The sequence below is a fragment of the Arachis ipaensis genome, chromosome B04 (assembly GCF_000816755.2).
Source record: "Arachis ipaensis cultivar K30076 chromosome B04, Araip1.1, whole genome shotgun sequence".
Taxonomy (NCBI): domain Eukaryota; kingdom Viridiplantae; phylum Streptophyta; class Magnoliopsida; order Fabales; family Fabaceae; genus Arachis; species Arachis ipaensis.
In genome coordinates, this window is record NC_029788.2 from 41,420,666 (window position 1) to 41,426,894 (window position 6,229).

Sequence of the window (6,229 nt, forward strand, 5' to 3'; positions counted from 1 at the left end):
AGGTTTTATTCATCTCAGTCATTATAATCATAGAGCTCAAACTCTTTACCGAGAGTTGACGGATTCCTTATTGACTAATCATTAATTCTACAAGTATTTAAATCATACCCAATATCCATTCAACTAGCACCCTGAGGCATTAGGTGTCTGGAATCAAAGTATAATAAATACATTGTTAATTACTATGACAGTCGCAGGTCAAAGGAACTCTATTACTATGTTCATTTTGAGAATATCCTATTGACAAATATACGGTAATTATAACCATTAGGAATTCTCAAAGTGAGTCAGTTCAATGGTCATATCTCTATATGCACCATCTATATATATAATTTTATAAATGAGATCTATTAATCTTCATCCAATGAAGACCATTATATATATTGATCTTTCCGGATTATTAATGTCCTTTTTAATAATCCTATGACCAAGAACAATTTAGATTTAAATTATAAAAGATTTATCTCTCAATATTATGATCACTATCACAATGATAAATCTCTAAATTTAATCAAGGACCTTATTATATTAACATTTTAATATAATGACAATAACAAATTATTTGACACATGATTGATTGAATTGTGGTCATAATTCTTATTCCCAACAATCTCCCACTTGCACGAGAGCCAATCATGATAGATTGGATCTTGGGCATACTATTATCTCAATAGGAACAATTGTATAAAACCCACTTGCAACTTCATTCTCAAATTTAATAATTTTTCGAGACCCAAAAATCATCTTTCTTCACCAATCAAATTCAAATACTGTAAATTCACCAAAATTTCTCAAACGATAATTCTTTAATAAAACTCAAACATAAGTCTTTTCATATTAAATCGAACTCAAAACATAATTCCTTTCTTAATAAATCAAACTCAAACTTGTATAGTTCTTTTCTTAATAAATTGAACTCAAAATAGTACAACTCTTCTCTTAATAAGTCAAATTTAAAACATAATTCTTTTCTCAAATGAATCAAACTTGAAACATAATTCTCTTCTTGATAAATCGAATTCAAAATGGTATAATTATTTTCTTAAATAAATAGAACTCAAAATATAATTCAATTCTTTTCTTAATAAATTGAAATTGAATAATATAATATTTAGATCCAAACTTTTCTAAATAACACTTCAAACCAAATCTCTAATTTTTATAAAAATTTTGGTAACATCTCCTCTAAAATATGGACTTTGCTACCCTTCAAGGGTCCCAACAACGAAGCCAAACATCTCTCGATCATCCAAATCATTTTCAATAAATCATTATCTTAACATCTCCAACTCAACTCAAGAAAATCAACAAAAACCCATAATTTCGAACAACCAATCCAGTAAATCACAAATAATTCACCCTCGATTATCAATACGCGTTCAAACGCTCAACAATCATTATATCATAAATCAGAAACCAATTTAATCAATCAATAAATCAATCATTTATCCAAAACAACTCAGTTGAATCCATAAGACTCACATAATCACCAAAAATATATTATTTGCATCAGTATCGATTTATAACAATTCTTGAAAATAAAAATAAGTTTAAGGAAAGCGCCCCTGCCTCGTTCGTGACTTAACTACGCAACAAACTCCGTTTCTATTCTTATCTTGCAGCAACAGCATCAATACCGACCATCCTCACAGTAGCCACAACCTCAAAGCATAGCACGAAAGAACCGTAGCTCAACCTTAAGACATTAACGCTGCAAAACCCTCAGTAATATATAACAGAATAGCGACAAAGAGTTTTTGGAGCAAAACAACTCACCGTACAAAGAAAGGAACCAAGAACAAAGCAGAGGCAACTTCGGCGGTGATTACGGTGACATCCACGCCATACCCGGTGGCTAGAAACTCTGGCATAGAGCTCCAGTAGTGGCGGCTTTCTTGACGGTGACAGGGACTACGAGCGCAGCGCCACCGGTGCGGCCTTCCTCCCACTCCTCTTCTCGTCTTCCTTCTTCTCCTGTCGTCCCCCCTCTTCTCTCCTTTCCTTTCTTTTCTTTCTTGTTCCAACCGTGTGTGTGTGTGTGTGTTAGGAGGGAGTAGGGTGATAGCTAGGGTTTGGGTAAGGAGGGAAAGTGGGTGTTTGAGTGGAGTGAAAATTAAGATTTTGGTAAAATATTAGGTATAGAATTAGTTTGATAATTTTGATAAAATCAGGGGTAATTGAGTCATTGAAAATTAATTTTTAATTCAATAATAATATTTATAAAAATACTATTTAATTATCAACTTAAAATTTATTTTTAAATAAATACTCTAATTCAATAATTAAAGATAAAAATTTTTATTTTCTTTAAATTTTGAAATAAAGTTCAAAATCTAATTATTCAAATTTAAAACATATAAAATCCTTATTATTTTTCAATCACTAAAACTTTAAATCAATAATAAAAAAAATTACTCAATTAATATAAAAATTTCTAAAAATATATTCTCAAATAAATAAAATAAATCATAAATAATTTATTATTTAATTTCTAAAAATTTAAAATCTTACTATTACCAAAATATAACGTTTCACTAAGTAGAGTTACCGACAAATAATTCCATCCTAAATTTTGTACCTTTTTTTACAGTTTTTTTTTCAATAGTTACCAATAGATTTATGTCGAAAACAGAAATCTAACGATAAATTTTTGCGCTGACAAATTTATTGCTCTAACTATTGAAAAATTTGATAGTAAAATTATTCCTAAAAATGCCGATAAATCCAACAAAAAAATTCGACAGTATATATTCACTACTTCTTTTTATAGTATATAGGACAAACGATTGTAATTTGAGTCATACTTCTTTTCTATTTTATTTTAACTTTGTACAATCATTCATTAACTTTATTTAATAAAATATTATAGTTAGTAAAATTTCGTTATAGTTAACGTGGAAATGATGTATTATATAGAGCTACATACATTATTTAACATGCATGTTAAATTGTATTTAGTTAAACATTTAAAGTAAAGTTTAAGAAATTACATTGGTTATTTTTAATTTAGAGATATTTGTATTTTACTTGTTTTATTTAAGGGTTATACTACGTGTATACTAAAATTAGCCACTAAAATCAGCCACCAGTATAATTATTAGTAGATTATTCCGACGATATTGTTAACGCCAAAAAATATTATTTTGTGCACTATTACCGTCAAATTATTTCTACGGTAATTTTGACGATAATCTCAATTTTTTATTTTTTTAATTTGAAATAAATAATCAATTTTAATTTTAAATTTATTTTTTTCACACAATTAGTGGTCCATTCATAAATAATGAAAAATTGTTATTTAATCAAAATAAATAATACACTGTTCAAATATATTAAAAGTCAACTACATCAAATATGTACAATGAAACAATGAAACGAAAAACAAATAACTACAGATCTAGGTAGTCGTCGTTGGTCCTGGGGCTCTGAGTCGGTGGCGCAGAAGGCGGTGATGGCATATGCCATCAACAGGACCGCTGCCACCTGCAGTAGTAGCAGCGGTGCTACCACCAGCAAGGTCAATGCCAGTGGCGCGCATCTGGGCCTAGTACACCTCTATCTGAACCTCCATACGTTGCCTCCGCTCCACCGACTCCCAGAACTCCAGCTTGAGCTCATTAGTAGACGTCACACAGGTGAGGATCTCCTGATACCTCTCCCGATAATCGTTAAACTCCTGAGACTGCTACTGTAAGATGTAATTTAGCTCAATTGTAAGAACTGGAATAACCGCTTTAATAAAATAATAATTTAACTGCCCATAATAGATTCAAAAATTTAGAAATAATAATTTTAAAATAAAAAGGTGAAATTTGAATTCAATAGGTTTTTTTGAGTGGGAAAATGTATCTTTTATGAAAAGTTTTTGTAAAAACGCATACTGACACTTAAGTTGGCAGTACCAGCTCTAACCTGTTCGGTACTGCGTATTGAGAAAAGAATAAGATTTTGAAAATTGAATTTATTATTTTGGAAAGACAAAAATAATTTAGAATTGAAAATCGGGCATTAATCTTAAAGGTTTTGGCCCAAAGTGGGCCAAACAGGCCTAAAATGCTAACGGGTTGGACCGGACCCAAATAAGGCCCAAGCCCAACATATATAAGTGCCAATTAATGAGCATTGCAGCTCATTTTGACCTAAAGAGAATTGAGGGGCGCTGAGTTGAGAGAAGAGAGGAAGAAGAGAGTGCACTATTCATCTCCTCCTTCTTTTGGCCATAACTTTAGTTACGGAGATCCGATTGACGAGTCGTTTGTGGCCACGCGAAACTTTTGACGAGTCCGTCGTTTCTAGCTAGGCATTGTTGATAAGAAATAGAAACTCAAGCTCCACTTTTCTTCTCTAGAATTTTTGTGTTTTTTAATATACCTTTGTGGTTTGGTTGTTTAGGGATGATCTAGCATTGAAATATTGTTGGATTTTATTCTTAAACTCTTTGGGTAAGGTAAGTCTCTTCAAACTCTTGTGGTTTGATATTTTGGTTAGCCATAGTGTTGATTTTTAGTATGTTATGTGTATAGCTTGATAGTTGCTGAGTTTTAGAAGTAGTGTTGGTGCTTGAGACTTGTTGATCTTGTTAGAATCAAGCTTTGGGTGTTTGTGCATTTTGGAAATTGGATAAGGTATAGTTTCGATTTCTTTTATGTAGTCTGTAATATTTTTGGATACTTAGGCTAATGGCCTTTAAGATAGGTTTGAATGATGTGGTTGTATGATTATTTGTATGTACATGTTATGCTTGATGATGGTTTAGATGGAGGTTGAATGAGTTTGCATGTGAATATATATATATATATATATATATGTTGGTAGATGATGAGTATGCTGACTTTGATGAGTTATGGTGGGTGTTGATATTTAAAGACGAATGTTGATGATGATATTGATTATTGGTTATTGTGGTTCATGTTGAAAATAAATGATTGAGGAGATTTGATGAATTAAATGAACTGATTGATGATAATAGGACTAACTGGATGAAAGATTTGATATATGTAATATTGATGATTGTTGGAAATATTGAATAGTGGTATTGAGGAACTTTGGTATGAATTTAGGTTGAACTTAAAACTGGATGAGGTGAGTATTAAATGGTTTTGATAGTTAGGTAATTGATAAATAATTGAGGAGTGTCTATTGTGGATTTTGGGTTGTTTTGAGTATGTTTGGAGTTGGATTTATTTTGAAGTTTTGGAAAACTAGAGAATTGTCTCTTTTGGTAAAAATCTATTTTTAGTGAAATTTGGCGGATCATAACTTGAGCCTCGACTTTTAAAACTAATTGGATTTTATTTTAAATTCAAGATGGTTTAAAGAGCTTTAAAATGGTATAAAGTTTGAGGAAAATGGAGTTTTGTAGAGGAAGTTATGAGCGTTTAAAGTATGGTGTTTAAAACTGACATTCAGCATCATTAAAATTTTCTGAGTCTGATGCAGCATGCGTACGCGAACCTGTGCACCCGACGCAGGCATTCTCCACTGCCTGGGAGTCTCGCGTACATGGGCACTGTGTTGCGTACACGAGCATGTGAATTTTGCTATGCGTACGCGAGTATTAACACGCAACGCAGGGATTCCTCTCAGGTTAGGAGTCTTGTGTACGCGAGAGAGGAGTCACGTACGCGACGCTCACTTTTTTCAACGCGTGTGTATGCACAGCAGGGGTGTGCGTACGCACAGCCCCTGTTTTGCTAAAAATAATTGTTCTTCATTTTTCACCGGTTCTCTAGCTTTCCAAACTTCTTTATCTACTGTTTAATATTGCTCACTAGTAATTAGACCTTAAGACTAATAGAGATGGGTTAGTGAACTACATTGGTAATTTATGCATGAGTTTAGAAGATGGTGACTTAGGCCTAGTATGTCAGTTGGATGGAGTTGTCATGTGTACTGGTGGGGAGCCGGGTTGATGATGAATTTGTGATATTTGATGCTGGATGATGGGATTGATCATATGATTGTGATAAGAATTGTTCTCCGTTGTAGGGGCTGAGGCAGTCTCCCGCCTATGTTCGGATGTGAGGGCTATGGCAGTTTCCATCTCACGTGATACAAATTGTTTTGGTAAGTCGCTATGCGCCTCGGGTAAGGGCTGTGGCAGTCTCCCACTTGTCGAGGTTAGCGGTGCCGGCGTAGGGGCCGAAGCAGTCTCCTGCCTACGTTGAGATGTGAGAACTGTGGCAGTCTCCCGCTCACATAACCTTTCTGCCACCAGAGTGAACTCGGG